General features: G+C 46.2%; 1 long non-coding RNA gene across 2 annotated transcripts in view; it reads right to left on the bottom strand.

The window, feature by feature from the left end:
* LOC141091829 (uncharacterized) overlaps positions 1 to 20394 on the bottom strand; it is a 93264-nt gene that overhangs the window by 20902 nt on the left and 51968 nt on the right. Inside the window, exon 3 of one of the 2 annotated variants that reach the window (XR_012232595.1) lies at positions 18492 to 19680. The exons of the other annotated variant lie outside the window; for it this stretch is intronic. This is a non-coding gene — a long non-coding RNA (uncharacterized lncRNA). Of the gene's footprint in view, positions 1 to 18491; positions 19681 to 20394 lie in introns of those variants that run through there. 2 annotated transcript variants of the gene reach the window in all.

Below are 20394 nucleotides of genomic sequence, written 5' to 3'. Positions count from 1 at the left end.
TGTTGTGGAAAAATGTTATATTCTGTCTTTACGCTAATGATCAGCCCAATAACTCATCATAACGCACAATTTCATCTACTGTGGAGGTGGAAATGGGTCCCCTTATTTCTTAGCCTGTGTGCAGTTGCACCAATATCATTTCCGCCCCTGTCCACCCCTGAATGGAACCATAGGAAGGATGACACTACAGCTACAGAGGTGACCGTCTGATAGCCTAGCTCGACTACCCATCTCTCCTGAAGACCCTTTCAGCTTTTTGAGACTTGGGTGGAGGACATCATCTCTGAAAATAGGGTCCCACAGCTGCACCCCAACAGTTTGAGCAGCACTCTTACATGAGTAAATATCCTAAGAGCAAAGGGAGATGCTTAGCCACTTGCTTTGTCACGGAGGATGATTTCTGTCATAGCTATGGATGGGATTTCTTTATCACATCCTCTCATGGTTAATTTTTTGGCCTCCTTTTGGTTTGGGGAGGGCGATATTTACCCGCTCCTGTCTGAGTTCCCTGTCAGTGATACATTAATTCATGGCTGTGTGTCTGACCCCTGGTGTGTTTGCATACTCATTTGTCTGATTGTCTCTCAGTGTATGACCCGGTCTTTTTTCTCGTTCTGTGCCTTGCCTTGTGATTCTGTGCTTACTGTCTATTCTGGCTCTGACCTTTGGCTTGCTTCCTCTGACTTCCCACCAGTCTGCCCCATTTGTACTGTACAGCTATCTCCGGTTTTCTGACATTTAGCTACGTCCTGACCACTCTCTGTGTTTAACCCTTTGGCACATCACCGACCTCCTGGCTTGACTCCGGTACGTTCAAACTACTTTCCGGCATCTCCGGTCACCGCCTCTACTTGGCGTCTGACTCTGCCTCCGGCCACTCCCCGGTAGTCATTTACTTCAAGTCCTGCACAGCTGCAGGTAAGCTCACCACAGCTCTCCTCTCACATTCTCTGAGCTTTCAGTATTCTTGCACAGATTCCTGCTGTAAGTCTGCAGCAGGGATCTTGATAGATTTCATTCTCCGGGGATTACTCCAGAGTGGTTGATGTGGTGGGATGCAGGTCTGGACAGCTGTTGTCATCCTATTAGATAGATAAGAATTAATATATGTGTGTTTATGCTTTAAAAAGAATCTGTCACCCCCGAGAAGTATATGACCTATAAATATGGGCATACAGGTAATAGAAATGTTAAGCTAGTTCTAACTGTATGCCTTATGTTAATGGTGCTGTTGTGGAGAAATGTTATATTCTGTCTTTACGCTAATGATCAGCCCAATAACTCATCATAACGCACAATTTCATCTACTGTGGAGGTGGAAATGGGTCCCCTTATTTCTTGGCCTGTGTGCAGTTGCACCAATATCATTTTCGCCCCTGTCCACCCCTGAATGGAACCATAGGAAGGATGACACTACAGCTACAGAGGTGACCGTCTGATAGCCTAGCTCGACTACCCATCTCTCCTGAAGACCCTTTCAGCTTTTTGAGACTTGGGTGGAGGACATCATCTCTGAAAATAGGGTCCCACAGCTGCACCCCAACAGTTTGAGCAGCACTCTTACATGAGTAAATATCCTAAGAGCAAAGGGAGATGCTTAGCCACTTGCATTGTCATGGAGGATGATTTCTGTCATAGCTATGGATGGGATTTCTTTATCCCATCCTCTCATGGTTAATTTTTTGGCCTCCTTTTGGTTTGGGGAGGGCTATATTTACCCACTCCTGACTGAGTTCCCTGTCAGTGATACATTAATTCATGGCTGTGTGTCTGACCCCTGGTGTGTTTGCATACTCATTTGTCTGATTGTCTCTCAGTGTATGACCCGGTCTTTTTTCTCGTTCTGTGCCTTGCCTTGTGATTCTGTGCTTACTGTCTATTCTGGCTCTGACCTTTGGCTTGCTTCCTCTGACTTCCCACCAGTCTGCCCCATTTGTACTGTACAGCTATCTCCGGTTTTCTGACATTTAGCTACGTCCTGACCACTCTCTGTGTTTAACCCTTTGGCACCTCACCGACCACCTGGCTTGACTTCGGTACGTTCAAACTACTTTCCGGCATCTCCGGTCACCGCCTCTATTCGGCGTCTGACTCTGCCTCCGGCCACTCCCCGGTAGTCGTTTGCTTCAAGTCCTGCACAGCTGCAGGTAAGCTCACCGCAACTCTCCTCTCACATTCTCTGAGCTTTCAGTATTCTTGCACAGATTCCTGCTGTAAGTCTGCAGCAGGGATCTTGATAGATTTCATTCTCCGGGGATTACTCCAGAGTGGTTGTTGTGGTGGGATGCAGGTCTGGACAGCTGTTGTCATCCTATTAGATAGATAAGAATTAATATATGTGTGTTTATGCTTTAAAGAGAATCTGTCACCCCCGAGAAGTATATGACCTATAAATATGGGCATACAGGTAATAGAAATGTTAAGCTAGTTCTACCTGTATGCCTTATGTTAATGGTGCTGTTGTGGAAAAATGTTATATTCTGTCTTTACGCTAATGATCAGCCCAATAACTCATCATAACGCCCAATTTCATCTACTGTGGAGGTGGAAATGGGTCCCCTTATTTCTTAGCCTGTGTGCAGTTGCACCAATATCATTTCCGCCCCTGTCCACCCCTGAATGGAACCATAGGAAGGATGACACTACAGCTACAGAGGTGACCGTCTGATAGCCTAGCTCGACTACCCATCTCTCCTGAAGACCCTTTCAGCTTTTTGAGACATGGGTGGAGGACATCATCTCTGAAAATAGGGTCCCACAGCTGCACCCCAACAGTTTGAGCAGCACTCTTACATGAGTAAATATCCTAAGAGCAAAGGGAGATGCTTAGCCACTTGCTTTGTCACGGAGGATGATTTCTGTCATAGCTATGGATGGGATTTCTTTATCACATCCTCTCATGGTTAATTTTTTGGCCTCCTTTTGGTTTGGGGAGGGCGATATTTACCCGCTCCTGTCTGAGTTCCCTGTCAGTGATACATTAATTCATGGCTGTGTGTCTGACCCCTGGTGTGTTTGCATACTCATTTGTCTGATTGTCTCTCAGTGTATGACCCGGTCTTTTTTCTCGTTCTGTGCCTTGCCTTGTGATTCTGTGCTTACTGTCTATTCTGGCTCTGACCTTTGGCTTGCTTCCTCTGACTTCCCACCAGTCTGCCCCATTTGTACTGTACAGCTATCTCCGGTTTTCTGACATTTAGCTACGTCCTGACCACTCTCTGTGTTTAACCCTTTGGCACATCAACGACCTCCTGGCTTGACTCCGGTACGTTCAAACTACTTTCCGGCATCTCCGGTCACCGCCTCTACTTGGCGTCTGACTCTGCCTCCGGCCACTCCCCGGTAGTCATTTGCTTCAAGTCCTGCACAGCTGCTGGTAAGCTCACCACAGCTCTCCTCTCACATTCTCTGCGCTTTCAGTATTCTTGCACAGATTCCTGCTGTAAGTCTGCAGCAGGGATCTTGATAGATTTCATTCTCCGGGAATTACTCCAGAGTGGTTGTTGTGGTGGGATGCAGGTCTGGACAGCTGTTGTCATCCTATTAGATAGATAAGAATTAATATATGTGTGTTTATGCTTTAAAGAGAATCTGTCACCCCCGAGAAGTATATGACCTATAAATATGGGCATACAGGTAATAGAAATGTTAAGCTAGTTATAACTGTATGCCTTATGTTAATGGTGCTGTTGTGGAGAAATGTTATATTCTGTCTTTACGCTAATGATCAGCCCAATAACTCATCATAACGCACAATTTCATCTACTGTGGAGGTGGAAATGGGTCCCCTTATTTCTTGGCCTGTGTGCAGTTGCACCAATATAATTTCCGCCCCTGTCCACCCCTGAATGGAACCATAGGAAGGATGACACTACAGCTACAGAGGTGACCGTCTGATAGCCTAGCTCGACTACCCATCTCTCCTGAAGACCCTTTCAGCTTTTTGAGACTTGGGTGGAGGACATCATCTCTGAAAATAGGGTCCCACAGCTGCACCCCAACAGTTTGAGCAGCACTCTTACATGAGTAAATATCCTAAGAGCAAAGGGAGATGCTTAGCCACTTGCTTTGTCACAGAGGATGATTTCTGTCATAGCTATGGATGGGATTTCTTTATCCCATCCTCTCATGGTTAATTTTTTGGCCTCCTTTTGGTTTGGGGAGGGCGATATTTACCCGCTCCTGTCTGAGTTCCCTGTCAGTGATACATTAATTCATGGCTGTGTGTCTGACCCCTGGTGTGTTTGCATACTCATTTGTCTGATTGTCTCTCAGTGTATGACCCGGTCTTTTTTCTCGTTCTGTGCTTTGCCTTGTGATCCTGTGCTTACTGTCTATTCTGGCTCTGACCTTTGGCTTGTTTCCTCTGACTTCCCACCAGTCTGCCCCATTTGTACTGTACAGCTATCTCCGGTTTTCTGACATTTAGCTACGTCCTGACCACTCTCTGTGTTTAACCCTTTGGCACCTCATCGACCTCCTGGCTTGACTTCGGTACGTTCAAACTATTTTCCGGCATCGCCGGTCACCGCCTCTATTCGGCGTCTGACTCTGCCTCCGGCCACTCCCCGGTAGTCGGGATCTTGATAGATTTCATTCTCCGGGGATTACTCTAGAGTGGTTGTTGTGGTGGGATGCAGGTCCGGACAGCTGTTGTCATCCTATTAGATAAGAATTAATATATGTGTGTTTATGCTTTAAAGAGAATCTGTCACCCCCGAGAAGTATATGACCTATAAATATGGGCATACAGGTAATAGAAATGTTAAGCTAGTTCTAACTGTATGCCTTATGTTAATGGTGCTGTTGTGGAGAAATGTTATATTCTGTCTTTACGCTAATGATCAGCCCAATAACTCATCATAACGCACAATTTCATCTACTGTGGAGGTGGAAATGGGTCCCCTTATTTCTTGGCCTGTGTGCAGTTGCACCAATATCATTTCCGCCCCTGTCCACCCCTGAATGGAACCATAGGAAGGATGACACTACAGCTACAGAGGTGACCGTCTGATAGCCTAGCTCGACTACCCATCTCTCCTGAAGACCCTTTCAGCTTTTTGAGACATGGGTGGAGGACATCATCTCTGAAAATAGGGTCCCACAGCTGCACCCCAACAGTTTGAGCAGCACTCTTACATGAGTAAATATCCTAAGAGCAAAGGGAGATGCTTAGCCACTTGCTTTGTCACGGAGGATGATTTCTGTCATAGCTATGGATGGGATTTCTTTATCACATCCTCTCATGGTTAATTTTTTGGCCTCCTTTTGGTTTGGGGAGGGCGATATTTACCCGCTCCTGTCTGAGTTCCCTGTCAGTGATACATTAATTCATGGCTGTGTGTCTGACCCCTGGTGTGTTTGCATACTCATTTGTCTGATTGTCTCTCAGTGTATGACCCGGTCTTTTTTCTCGTTCTGTGCCTTGCCTTGTGATTCTGTGCTTACTGTCTATTCTGGCTCTGACCTTTGGCTTGCTTCCTCTGACTTCCCACCAGTCTGCCCCATTTGTACTGTACAGCTATCTCCGGTTTTCTGACATTTAGCTACGTCCTGACCACTCTCTGTGTTTAACCCTTTGGCACATCAACGACCTCCTGGCTTGACTCCGGTACGTTCAAACTACTTTCCGGCATCTCCGGTCACCGCCTCTACTTGGCGTCTGACTCTGCCTCCGGCCACTCCCCGGTAGTCATTTGCTTCAAGTCCTGCACAGCTGCTGGTAAGCTCACCACAGCTCTCCTCTCACATTCTCTGCGCTTTCAGTATTCTTGCACAGATTCCTGCTGTAAGTCTGCAGCAGGGATCTTGATAGATTTCATTCTCCGGGAATTACTCCAGAGTGGTTGTTGTGGTGGGATGCAGGTCTGGACAGCTGTTGTCATCCTATTAGATAGATAAGAATTAATATATGTGTGTTTATGCTTTAAAGAGAATCTGTCACCCCCGAGAAGTATATGACCTATAAATATGGGCATACAGGTAATAGAAATGTTAAGCTAGTTATAACTGTATGCCTTATGTTAATGGTGCTGTTGTGGAGAAATGTTATATTCTGTCTTTACGCTAATGATCAGCCCAATAACTCATCATAACGCACAATTTCATCTACTGTGGAGGTGGAAATGGGTCCCCTTATTTCTTGGCCTGTGTGCAGTTGCACCAATATAATTTCCGCCCCTGTCCACCCCTGAATGGAACCATAGGAAGGATGACACTACAGCTACAGAGGTGACCGTCTGATAGCCTAGCTCGACTACCCATCTCTCCTGAAGACCCTTTCAGCTTTTTGAGACTTGGGTGGAGGACATCATCTCTGAAAATAGGGTCCCACAGCTGCACCCCAACAGTTTGAGCAGCACTCTTACATGAGTAAATATCCTAAGAGCAAAGGGAGATGCTTAGCCACTTGCTTTGTCACAGAGGATGATTTCTGTCATAGCTATGGATGGGATTTCTTTATCCCATCCTCTCATGGTTAATTTTTTGGCCTCCTTTTGGTTTGGGGAGGGCGATATTTACCCGCTCCTGTCTGAGTTCCCTGTCAGTGATACATTAATTCATGGCTGTGTGTCTGACCCCTGGTGTGTTTGCATACTCATTTGTCTGATTGTCTCTCAGTGTATGACCCGGTCTTTTTTCTCGTTCTGTGCTTTGCCTTGTGATCCTGTGCTTACTGTCTATTCTGGCTCTGACCTTTGGCTTGTTTCCTCTGACTTCCCACCAGTCTGCCCCATTTGTACTGTACAGCTATCTCCGGTTTTCTGACATTTAGCTACGTCCTGACCACTCTCTGTGTTTAACCCTTTGGCACCTCATCGACCTCCTGGCTTGACTTCGGTACGTTCAAACTATTTTCCGGCATCGCCGGTCACCGCCTCTATTCGGCGTCTGACTCTGCCTCCGGCCACTCCCCGGTAGTCGGGATCTTGATAGATTTCATTCTCCGGGGATTACTCTAGAGTGGTTGTTGTGGTGGGATGCAGGTCCGGACAGCTGTTGTCATCCTATTAGATAAGAATTAATATATGTGTGTTTATGCTTTAAAGAGAATCTGTCACCCCCGAGAAGTATATGACCTATAAATATGGGCATACAGGTAATAGAAATGTTAAGCTAGTTCTAACTGTATGCCTTATGTTAATGGTGCTGTTGTGGAGAAATGTTATATTCTGTCTTTACGCTAATGATCAGCCCAATAACTCATCATAACGCACAATTTCATCTACTGTGGAGGTGGAAATGGGTCCCCTTATTTCTTGGCCTGTGTGCAGTTGCACCAATATCATTTCCGCCCCTGTCCACCCCTGAATGGAACCATAGGAAGGATGACACTACAGCTACAGAGGTGACCGTCTGATAGCCTAGCTCGACTACCCATCTCTCCTGAAGACCCTTTCAGCTTTTTGAGACTTGGGTGGAGGACATCATCTCTGAAAATAGGGTCCCACAGCTGCACCCCAACAGTTTGAGCAGCACTCTTACATGAGTAAATATCCTAAGAGCAAAGGGAGATGCTTAGCCACTTGCTTTGTCACGGAGGATGATTTCTGTCATAGCTATGGATGGGATTTCTTTATCCCATCCTCTCATGGTTAATTTTTTGGCCTCCTTTTGGTTTGGGGAGGGCGATATTTACCCGCTCCTGTCTGAGTTTTCTGTCAGTGATACATTAATTCATGGCTGTGTGTCTGACCCCTGGTGTGTTTGCATACTCATTTGTCTGATTGTCTCTCAGTGTATGACCCGGTCTTTTTTCTCGTTCTGTGCCTTGCCTTGTGATCCTGTGCTTACTGTCTATTCTGGCTCTGACCTTTGGCTTGCTTCCTCTGACTTCCCACCAGTCTGCCCCATTTGTACTGTACAGCTATCTCCGGTTTTCTGACATTTATCTACGTCCTGACCACTCTCTGTGTTTAACCCTTTGGCACCTCATCGACCTCCTGGCTTGACTTCGGTACGTTCAAACTACTTTCCGGCATCGCCGGTCACCGCCTCTATTCGGCGTCTGACTCTGCCTCCGGCCACTCCCCGGTAGTCATTTGCTTCAAGTCCTGCACAGCTGCAGGTAAGCTCACCGCAGCTCTCCTCTCACATTATCTGAGCTTTCAGTATTCTTGCACAGATTCCTGCTGTAAGTCTGCAGCAGGGATCTTGATAGATTTCATTCTCCGGGGATTACTCTAGAGTGGTTGTTGTGGTGGGATGCAGGTCTGGACAGCTGTTGTCATCCTATTAGATAGATAAGAATTAATATATGTGTGTTTATGCTTTAAAGAGAATCTGTCACCCCCGAGAAGTATATGACCTATAAATATGGGCATACAGGTAATAGAAATGTTAAGCTAGTTCTAACTGTATGCCTTATGTTAATGGTGCTGTTGTGGAGAAATGTTATATTCTGTCTTTACGCTAATGATCAGCCCAATAACTCATCATAATGCACAATTTCATCTACTGTGGAGGTGGAAATGGGTCCCCTTATTTCATGGCCTGTGTGCAGTTGCACCAATATCATTTCCGCCCCTGTCCACCCCTGAATGGAACCATAGGAAGGATGACACTACAGCTACAGAGGTGACCGTCTGATAGCCTAGCTCGACTACCCATCTCTCCTGAAGACCCTTTCAGCTTTTTGAGACTTGGGTGGAGGACATCATCTCTGAAAATAGGGTCCCACAGCTGCACCCCAACAGTTTGAGCAGCACTCTTACATGAGTAAATATCCTAAGAGCAAAGGGAGATGCTTAGCCACTTGCTTTGTCATGGAGGATGATTTCTGTCATAGCTATGGATGGGATTTCTTTATCCCATCCTCTCATGGTTAATTTTTTGGCCTCCTTTTGGTTTGGGGAGGGCTATATTTACCCGCTCCTGTCTGAGTTCCCTGTCAGTGATACATTAATTCATGACTGTGTGTCTGACCCCTGGTGTGTTTGCATACTCATTTGTCTGATTGTCTCTCAGTGTATGACCCGGTCTTTTTTCTCATTCTGTGCCTTGCCTTGTGATTGTGTGCTTACTGTCTATTCTGGCTCTGACCTTTGGCTTGCTTCCTCTGACTTCCCACCAGTCTGCCCCATTTGTACTGTACAGCTATCTCCGGTTTTCTGACATTCAGCTACGTCCTGACCACTCTCTGTGTTTAACCCTTTGGCACCTCACCGACCTCCTGGCTTGACTTCGGTACGTTCAAACTACTTTCCGGCATCTCCGGTCACCGCCTCTACTTGGCGTCTGACTCTGCCTCCGGCCACTCCCCGGTAGTCATTTGCTTCAAGTCCTGCACAGCTGCAGGTAAGCTCACCGCAGCTCTCCTCTCACATTCTCTGAGCTTTCAGTATTCTTGCACAGATTCCTGCTGTAAGAATGCAGCAGGGATCTTGATAGATTTCATTCTCCGGGAATTACTCCAGAGAGGTTGTTGTGGTGGGATGCAGGTCTGGACAGCTGTTGTCATCCTATTAGATAGATAAGAATTAATATATGTGTGTTTATGCTTTAAAGGGAATCTGTTACTCCCGAGACGTATATGACCTAATAACATGGGCATACAGGTATTAGAAATGTTAAGTTAGTCCTAACTGTATGCTTTATGTTAATAGTGCTGTTGTGGAGAAATGTTATATTCTGTCTTTACGCTAATGATCAGCCCAATAACTCATCATAACGCACAATTTCATCTACTGTGGAGGTGGAAATGGGTCCCCTTATTTCTTGGCCTGTGTGCAGTTGCACCAATATCATTTCCGCCCCTGTCCACCCCTGAATGGAACCATAGGAAGGATAACACTACAGCTACAGAGGTGACCGTCTGATAGCCTAGCTCGACTACCCATCTCTCCTGAAGACCCTTTCAGCTTTTTGAGTCTTGGGTGGAGGACATCATCTCTGAAAATAGGGTCCCACAGCTGCACCCCAACAGTTTGAGCAGCACTCTTACATGAGTAAATATCCTAAGAGCAAAGGGAGATGCTTAGCCACTTGCTTTGTCACGGAGGATGATTTCTGTCATAGCTATGGATGGGATTTCTTTATCCCATCCTCTCATGGTTAATTTTTTGGCCTCCTTTTGGTTTGCGGAGGGCTATATTTTCCCGCTCCTGTCTGAGTTCCCTGTCAGTGATACATTAATTCATGCTGCGTGTCTGACCCCTGGTGTGTTTGCATACTCATTTGTCTGATTGTCTCTCAGTGTATGACCCGGTCTTTTTTCTCGTTCTGTGCCTTGCCTTGTGATTCTGTGCTTACTGTCTATTCTGGCTCTGACCTTTGGCTTGCTTCCTCTGACTTCCCACCAGTCTGCCCCATTTGTACTGTACAGCTATCTCCGGTTTTCTGACATTTAGCTACGTCCTGACCACTCTCTGTGTTTAACCCTTTGGCACATCACCGACCTCCTGGCTTGACTCCGGTACGTTCAAACTACTTTCCGGCATCGCCGGTCACCGCCTCTATTCGGCGTCTAACTCTGCCTCCGGCCACTCCCCGGAAGTAATTTGCTTCAAGTCCTGCACAGCTGAAGGTAAGCTCACCACAGCTCTCCTCTCACATTCTCTGAGCTTTCAGTATTCTTGCACAGATTCCTGCTGTAAGTCTGCAGCAGGGATCTTGATAGATTTCATTCTCCGGTGATTACTCCAGAGTGGTTGTTGTGGTGGGATGCAGGTCTGGACAGCTGTTGTCATCCTATTAGATAGATAAGAATTAATATATGTGTGTTTATGCTTTAAAGAGAATCTGTCACCCCCGAGAAGTATATGACCTATAAATATGGGCATACAGGTAATAGAAATGTTAAGCTAGTTCTAACTGTATGCCTTGTTAATGGTGCTAGTGTGGAGAAATGTTATATTATGTCTTTACGCTAATGATCAGCCCAATAACTCATCATAACGCACAATTTCATCTACTGTGGAGGTGGAAATGGGTCCCCTTATTTCTTGGCCTGTGTGCAGTTGCACCAATATCATTTCCGCCCCTGTCCACCCCTGAATGGAACCATAGGAAGGATGACACTACAGCTACAGAGGTGACCGTCTGATAGCCTAGCTCGACTACCCATCTCTCCTGAAGACCCTTTCAGCTTTTTGAGACTTGGGTGGAGGACATCATCTCTGAAAATAGGGTCCCACAGCTGCACCCCAACAGTTTGAGCAGCACTCTTACATGAGTAAATATCCTAAGAGCAAAGGGAGATGCTTAGCCACTTGCTTTGTCACGGAGGATGATTTCTGTCATAGCTATGGATGGGATTTCTTTATCCCATCCTCTCATGGTTAATTTTTTGGCCTCCTTTTGGTTTGGGGAGGGCGATATTTACCCGCTCCTGTCTGAGTTCCCTGTCAGTGATACATTAATTCATGGCTGTGTGTCTGACCCCTGGTGTGTTTGCATACTCATTTGTCTGATTGTCTCTCAGTGTATGACCCGGTCTTTTTTCTCGTTCTGTGCCTTGCCTTGTGATCCTGTGCTTACTGTCTATTCTGGCTCTGACCTTTGGCTTGCTTCCTCTGACTTCCCACCAGTCTGCCCCATTTGTACTGTACAGCTATCTCCGGTTTTCTGACATTTAGCTACGTCCTGACCACTCTCTGTGTTTAACCCTTTGGCACCTCACCGACCTCCTGGCTTGACTTCGGTACGTTCAAACTACTTTCCGGCATCTCCGGTCACCGCCTCTACTTGGCGTCTGACTCTGCCTCCGGCCACTCCCCGGTAGTCATTTGCTTCAAGTCCTGCACAACTGCTGGTAAGCTCACCACAGCTCTCCTCTCACATTCTCTGAGCTTTCAGTATTCTTGCACAGATTCCTGCTGTAAGTCTGCAGCAGGGATCTTGATAGATTTCATTCTCCGGGAATTACTCCAGAGTGGTTGTTGTGGTGGGATGCAGGTCTGGACAGCTGTTGTCATCCTATTAGATAGATAAGAATTAATATGTGTGTTTATGCTTTAAAGCGAATCTGTCACCCCCGAGAATTATATGACCTATAAATATGGGCATACAGGTAATAGAAATGTTAAGCTAGTTATAACTGTATGCCTTATGTTAATGGTGCTGTTGTGGAGAAATGTTATATTCTGTCTTTAGGCTAATGATCAGCCCAATAACTCATCATAATGCACAATTTCATCTACTGTGGAGGTGGAAATGGGTCCCCTTATTTCTTGGCCTGTGTGCAGTTGCACCAATATCATTTTCGCCCCTGTCCACCCCTGAATGGAACCATAGGAAGGATGACACTACAGCTACAGAGGTGACCGTCTGATAGCCTAGCTCGACTACCCATCTCTCCTGAAGACCCTTTCAGCTTTTTGAGACTTGGGTGGAGGACATCATCTCTGAAAATAGGGTCCCACAGCTGCACCCCAACAGTTTGAGCAGCACTCTTACATGAGTAAATATCCTAAGAGCAAAGGGAGATGCTTAGCCACTTGCTTTGTCACGGAGGATGATTTCTGTCATAGCTATGGATGGGATTTCTTTATCCCATCCTCTCATGGTTAATTTTTTGGCCTCCTTTTGGTTTGGGGAGGGCTATATTTACCCACTCCTGACTGAGTTCCCTGTCAGTGATACATTAATTCATGGCTGTGTGTCTGACCCCTGGTGTGTTTGCATACTCATTTGTCTGATTGTCTCTCAGTGTATGACCCGGTCTTTTTTCTCGTTCTGTGCCTTGCCTTGTGATTCTGTGCTTACTGTCTATTCTGGCTCTGACCTTTGGCTTGCTTCCTCTGACTTCCCACCAGTCTGCCCCATTTGTACTGTACAGCTATCTCCGGTTTTCTGACATTTAGCTACGTCCTGACCACTCTCTGTGTTTAACCCTTTGGCACCTCACCGACCACCTGGCTTGACATCGGTACGTTCAAACTACTTTCCGGCATCTCCGGTCACCGCCTCTATTTGGCGTCTGACTCTGCCTCCGGCCACTCCCCGGTAGTCGTTTGCTTCAAGTCCTGCACAGCTGCAGGTAAGCTCACCGCAACTCTCCTCTCACATTCTCTGAGCTTTCAGTATTCTTGCACAGATTCCTGCTGTAAGTCTGCAGCAGGGATCTTGATAGATTTCATTCTCCGGGGATTACTCCAGAGTGGTTGTTGTGGTGGGATGCAGGTCTGGACAGCTGTTGTCATCCTATTAGATAGATAAGAATTAATATATGTGTGTTTATGCTTTAAAGAGAATCTGTCACCCCCGAGAAGTATATGACCTATAAATATGGGCATACAGGTAATAGAAATGTTAAGCTAGTTCTAACTGTATGCCTTATGTTAATGGTGCTGTTGTGGAAAAATGTTATATTCTGTCTTTACGCTAATGATCAGCCCAATAACTCATCATAACGCACAATTTCATCTACTGTGGAGGTGGAAATGGGTCCCCTTATTTCTTAGCCTGTGTGCAGTTGCACCAATATCATTTCCGCCCCTGTCCACCCCTGAATGGAACCATAGGAAGGATGACACTACAGCTACAGAGGTGACCGTCTGATAGCCTAGCTCGACTACCCATCTCTCCTGAAGACCCTTTCAGCTTTTTGAGACTTGGGTGGAGGACATCATCTCTGAAAATAGGGTCCCACAGCTGCACCCCAACAGTTTGAGCAGCACTCTTACATGAGTAAATATCCTAAGAGCAAAGGGAGATGCTTAGCCACTTGCTTTGTCACGGAGGATGATTTCTGTCATAGCTATGGATGGGATTTCTTTATCACATCCTCTCATGGTTAATTTTTTGGCCTCCTTTTGGTTTGGGGAGGGCGATATTTACCCGCTCCTGTCTGAGTTCCCTGTCAGTGATACATTAATTCATGGCTGTGTGTCTGACCCCTGGTGTGTTTGCATACTCATTTGTCTGATTGTCTCTCAGTGTATGACCCGGTCTTTTTTCTCGTTCTGTGCCTTGCCTTGTGATTCTGTGCTTACTGTCTATTCTGGCTCTGACCTTTGGCTTGCTTCCTCTGACTTCCCACCAGTCTGCCCCATTTGTACTGTACAGCTATCTCCGGTTTTCTGACATTTAGCTACGTCCTGACCACTCTCTGTGTTTAACCCTTTGGCACATCACCGACCTCCTGGCTTGACTCCGGTACGTTCAAACTACTTTCCGGCATCTCCGGTCACCGCCTCTACTTGGCGTCTGACTCTGCCTCCGGCCACTCCCCGGTAGTCATTTACTTCAAGTCCTGCACAGCTGCAGGTAACCTCACCACAGCTCTCCTCTCACATTCTCTGAGCTTTCAGTATTCTTGCACAGATTCCTGCTGTAAGTCTGCAGCAGGGATCTTGATAGATTTCATTCTCCGGGGATTACTCCAGAGTGGTTGATGTGGTGGGATGCAGGTCTGGACAGCTGTTGTCATCCTATTAGATAGATAAGAATTAATATATGTGTGTTTATGCTTTAAAAAGAATCTGTCACCCCCGAGAAGTATATGACCTATAAATATGGGCATACAGGTAATAGAAATGTTAAGCTAGTTCTAACTGTATGCCTTATGTTAATGGTGCTGTTGTGGAGAAATGTTATATTCTGTCTTTACGCTAATGATCAGCCCAATAACTCATCATAACGCACAATTTCATCTACTGTGGAGGTGGAAATGGGTCCCCTTATTTCTTGGCCTGTGTGCAGTTGCACCAATATCATTTTCGCCCCTGTCCACCCCTGAATGGAACCATAGGAAGGATGACACTACAGCTACAGAGGTGACCGTCTGATAGCCTAGCTCGACTACCCATCTCTCCTGAAGACCCTTTCAGCTTTTTGAGACTTGGGTGGAGGACATCATCTCTGAAAATAGGGTCCCACAGCTGCACCCCAACAGTTTGAGCAGCACTCTTACATGAGTAAATATCCTAAGAGCAAAGGGAGATGCTTAGCCACTTGCATTGTCATGGAGGATGATTTCTGTCATAGCTATGGATGGGATTTCTTTATCCCATCCTCTCATGGTTAATTTTTTGGCCTCCTTTTGGTTTGGGGAGGGCTATATTTACCCACTCCTGACTGAGTTCCCTGTCAGTGATACATTAATTCATGGCTGTGTGTCTGACCCCTGGTGTGTTTGCATACTCATTTGTCTGATTGTCTCTCAGTGTATGACCCGGTCTTTTTTCTCGTTCTGTGCCTTGCCTTGTGATTCTGTGCTTACTGTCTATTCTGGCTCTGACCTTTGGCTTGCTTCCTCTGACTTCCCACCAGTCTGCCCCATTTGTACTGTACAGCTATCTCCGGTTTTCTGACATTTAGCTACGTCCTGACCACTCTCTGTGTTTAACCCTTTGGCACCTCACCGACCACCTGGCTTGACTTCGGTACGTTCAAACTACTTTCCGGCATCTCCGGTCACCGCCTCTATTCGGCGTCTGACTCTGCCTCCGGCCACTCCCCGGTAGTCGTTTGCTTCAAGTCCTGCACAGCTGCAGGTAAGCTCACCGCAACTCTCCTCTCACATTCTCTGAGCTTTCAGTATTCTTGCACAGATTCCTGCTGTAAGTCTGCAGCAGGGATCTTGATAGATTTCATTCTCCGGGGATTACTCCAGAGTGGTTGTTGTGGTGGGATGCAGGTCTGGACAGCTGTTGTCATCCTATTAGATAGATAAGAATTAATATATGTGTGTTTATGCTTTAAAGAGAATCTGTCACCCCCGAGAAGTATATGACCTATAAATATGGGCATACAGGTAATAGAAATGTTAAGCTAGTTCTACCTGTATGCCTTATGTTAATGGTGCTGTTGTGGAAAAATGTTATATTCTGTCTTTACGCTAATGATCAGCCCAATAACTCATCATAACGCCCAATTTCATCTACTGTGGAGGTGGAAATGGGTCCCCTTATTTCTTAGCCTGTGTGCAGTTGCACCAATATCATTTCCGCCCCTGTCCACCCCTGAATGGAACCATAGGAAGGATGACACTACAGCTACAGAGGTGACCGTCTGATAGCCTAGCTCGACTACCCATCTCTCCTGAAGACCCTTTCAGCTTTTTGAGACTTGGGTGGAGGACATCATCTCTGAAAATAGGGTCCCACAGCTGCACCCCAACAGTTTGAGCAGCACTCTTACATGAGTAAATATCCTAAGAGCAAAGGGAGATGCTTAGCCACTTGCTTTGTCACGGAGGATGATTTCTGTCATAGCTATGGATGGGATTTCTTTATCACATCCTCTCATGGTTAATTTTTTGGCCTCCTTTTGGTTTGGGGAGGGCGATATTTACCCGCTCCTGAGTTCCCTGTCAGTGATACATTAATTCATGGCTGTGTGTCTGACCCCTGGTGTGTTTGCATACTCATTTGTCTGATTGTCTCTCAGTGTATGACCCGGTCTTTTTTCTCGTTCTGTGCCTTGCCTTGTGATTCTGTGCTTACTGTCTATTCTGGCTCTGACCTTTGGCTTGCTTCCTCTGACTTCCCACCAGTCTGCCCCATTTGTACTGTACAGCTATCTCCGGTTTTCTGACATTTAGCTACGTCCTGACCACTCTCTGTGTTTAACCCTTTGGCACATCAACGACCTCCTGGCTTGACTCCGGTACGTTCAAACTACTTTCCGGCATCTCCGGTCACCGCCTCTACTTGGCGTCTGACTCTGCCTCCGGCCACTCCCCGGTAGTCATTTGCTTCAAGTCCTGCACAGCTGCTGGTAAGCTCACCACAGCTCTCCTCTCACATTCTCTGCGCTTTCAGTATTCTTGCACAGATTCCTGCTGTAAGTCTGCAGCAGGGATCTTGATAGATTTCATTCTCCGGGAATTACTCCAGAGTGGTTGTTGTGGTGGGATGCAGGTCTGGACAGCTGTTGTCATCCTAATAGATAGATAAGAATTAATATATGTGTGTTTATGCTTTAAAGAGAATCTGTCACCCCCGAGAAGTATATGACCTATAAATATGGGCATACAGGTAATAGAAATGTTAAGCTAGTTCTAACTGTATGCCTTATGTTAATGGTGCTGTTGTGGAGAAATGTTATATTCTGTCTTTACGCTAATGACCAGCCCAATAACTCATCATAACGCACAATTTCATCTACTGTGGAGGTGGAAATGGGTCCCCTAATTTCTTGGCCTGTGTGCAGTTGCACCAATATCATTTCTGCCCCTGTCCACCCCTGAATGGAACCATAGGAAGGATGACACTACAGCTACAGAGGTGACCGTCTGATAGCCGAGCTCGACTACCCATCTCTCCTGAAGACCCTTTCAGCTTTTTGAGACTTGGGTGGAGGACATCATCTCTGAAAATAGGGTCCCACAGCTGCACCCCAACAGTTTGAGCAGCACTCTTACATGAGTAAATATCCTAAGAGCAAAGGGAGATGCTTAGCCACTTGCTTTGTCACGGAGGATGATTTCTGTCATAGCTATGGATGGGATTTCTTTATCCCATCCTCTCATGGTTAATTTTTTGGCCTCCTTTTGGTTTGGGGAGGGCTATATTTACCCGCTCCTGTCTGAGTTCCCTGTCAGTGATACATTAATTCATGGCTGTGTGTCTGACCCCTGGTGTGTTTGCATACTCATTTGTCTGATTGTCTCTCAGTGTATGACCCGGTCTTTTTTCTCGTTCTGTGCCTTGCCTTGTGATCCTGTGCTTACTGTCTATTCTGGCTCTGACCTTTGGCTTGCTTCCTCTGACTTCCCACCAGTCTGCCCCATTTGTACTGTACAGCTATCTCTGGTTTTCTGACATTTATCTACGTCCTGACCACTCTCTGTGTTTAACCCTTTGGCACCTCATCGACCTCCTGGCTTGACTTCGGTACGTTCAAACTACTTTCCGGCATCGCCGGTCACCGCCTCTATTCGGCGTCTGACTCTGCCTCCGGCCACTCACCGGTAGTCGTTTGCTTCAAGTCCTGCACAGCTGCAGGTAAGCTCACCGCAGCTCTCCTCTCACACTCTTTGAGCTTCCACTATTCTTGCACAGATTCCGGCTGTAAGTCTGCAGCAGGGATCTTGATAGATTTCATTCTCCGGGGATTACTCCAGAGTGGTTGTTGTGGTGGGATGCAGGTCTGGACAGCTGTTGTCATCCTATTAGATAGATAAGAATTAATATATGTGTGTTTATGCTTTAAAGAGAATCTGTCACCCCCGAGAAGTATATGACCTATAAATATGGGCATACAGGTAATAGAAATGTTAAGCTAGTTCTAACTGTATGCCTTATGTTAATGGTGCTGTTGTGGAGAAATGTTATATTCTGTCTTTACGCTAATGATCAGCCCAATAACTCATCATAACGCACAATTTCATCTACTGTGGAGGTGGAAATGTGTCCCCTTATTTCTTGGCCTGTGTGCAGTTGCACCAATATCATTTCCGCCCCTGTCCACCCCTGAATGGAACCATAGGAAGGATGACACTACAGCTACAGAGGTGACCGTCTGATAGCCTAGCTCGACTACCCATCTCTCCTGAAGACCCTTTCAGCTTTTTGAGACTTGGGTGGAGGACATCATCTCTGAAAATAGGGTCCCACAGCTGCACCCCAACAGTTTGAGCAGCACTCTTAGATGAGTAAATATCCTAAGAGCAAAGGGAGATGCATAGCCACTTGCTTTGTCACAGAGGATGATTTCTGTCATAGCCATGGATGGGATTTCTTTATCCCGTCCTCTCAGGGTTAATTTTGTGGCCTTCTTTTGGTTTGGGGAGGGCTATATTTACCCGCTCCTGTCTGAGATCCCTGTCAGTGATACATTCATTCTTGGCTGTGTGTCTGACCCCCTGGTGTGCTTGCATACTCTTTTGTCTGATTGTCTCTCAGTGTATGACCCGGTCTGTTTTCTCGTTCTGTTCCTTGCCTTGTGACTCTGTGCTTACTGTGTATTCTGGCTCTGACCTTTGGCTTGCTTCCTCTGACTTCCCACCAGTCTGCCCCATTTGTACCATACAGCTATCTCCGGTTTTCTGACATTTGGCTATGTCCTGACCACTCTCTGTGTTTAACCCTTTGGCACCTCACCGACCTCCTGGCTTGACTTCGGCATGATCTATCTACTTTCCAGCATCGAAGGTCACCGCCGCTCCTCGGCGTCTGACTCCGCCTCCAGCCACTCCCCGGGGTCACTTGCTTCAGGTCCTTCCTGCTCTGCTGCAGGTAAGCTCACCGCAGCTCTCCTCTCACACTACCTGAGCTCTCAGTATTCTTGCACAGATTCCTTGTTAGGAATCTGAGTTCTGCCATACCTATGCAGAAACCCAGGTCCTCACATTTATCTTCAGAGGCTAAGTCCTTTGTGCCAGCTTCTGAGCATGCTCACAGGACGAGCTCCTATTGGAGTTCGGGAGTCAGGTGCTTAGGTCCTGCTGTGAATCCTATTGGCTCCTATTGGAGTTCTGGAGATTTCCGGCAGGTCCCGTACGCTATAAAAAGCACGCATGGCTGTTCCGCTGTGCGCTAGTATAGTCATACTTGCTGCTGTTTGTTTGTTGACTCCGCCTCCGGCCACCCCCCAGTGGTCAATTGCTTCAGGTCTTGCTCTGCTGCAGGTAAGCTCACCGCAGCTCTCCTCTCACAATCTCTGAGCTTTCAGTATTCTTGCACAGATTCCTGCTGTAAGTGTGCAGCAGGGATATTGATAGATTTCATTCTCCGGGGATTACTCCAGAGTGGTTGCTGTGGTGGGATGCAGGTCTGGACAGCTGTCGTCATCCTATTAGATAAATAAAAATTAATATATGTGTGTTTATGCTTTAAAGGGAATTTGTCACTCCCGAGATGTATATGACCTATTTATATGGGCATACAGGTAATAGAAATGTTAAGCTAGTCCTAACTGTATGACTCATGTTAATGGTCCTGTTGTGGAGAAATGTCATGGAAGTCTGGAAGAAATCATTAACATACAGACAGTATATAACAATTCTCCACAAGATCTTTAATATTAGGCATACAGGTAGGACTATTACTTACTACCTGTGTGCCCATATTAATAGGTCATATACTGTATGTCCCAGGGGGTGACAGTTTCCTTTTAATAATGATTTAGTGAATGTGTAGATGAAATGTTAACTATAGGTAGCAAAGAATGGGTGTCTGACAACCCATTATCTACGCAGACTAGCTACATACTTCATGTAGTATAGGTTTTCAACAAGTGTCATTTCACGATATGCAGAAACTTGGCCGCCATCAGGGCATGACTACCCTTACTAGTGTACGGGACCTGGTGAGTAGAACATAAAGGGGGGTTGGACATGGTTCCGTTCCTTGGATCGTGTGCAATATTCTTTGTTGTTTTTTATTATTTTTCTCTGATCTCACAAAATAACCTTATTTTCATTGTTTTGATTGGCTATATGTGTTGTCTTTTTTGTCTGTTTCGTTTGTTTATCTCTTTTGTTATTGACAGTATAATTTTTCACCT

The sequence above is a fragment of the Dendrobates tinctorius genome, unplaced genomic scaffold (genome assembly GCF_039654945.1).
Source record: "Dendrobates tinctorius isolate UK_male_01 unplaced genomic scaffold, ASM3965494v1 ptg000056l, whole genome shotgun sequence".
Taxonomy (NCBI): Eukaryota; Metazoa; Chordata; class Amphibia; order Anura; family Dendrobatidae; genus Dendrobates; species Dendrobates tinctorius.
Note: the sequence above shows the minus strand (reverse complement) of the source record. Positions and strands in the feature narration are given on the sequence as shown.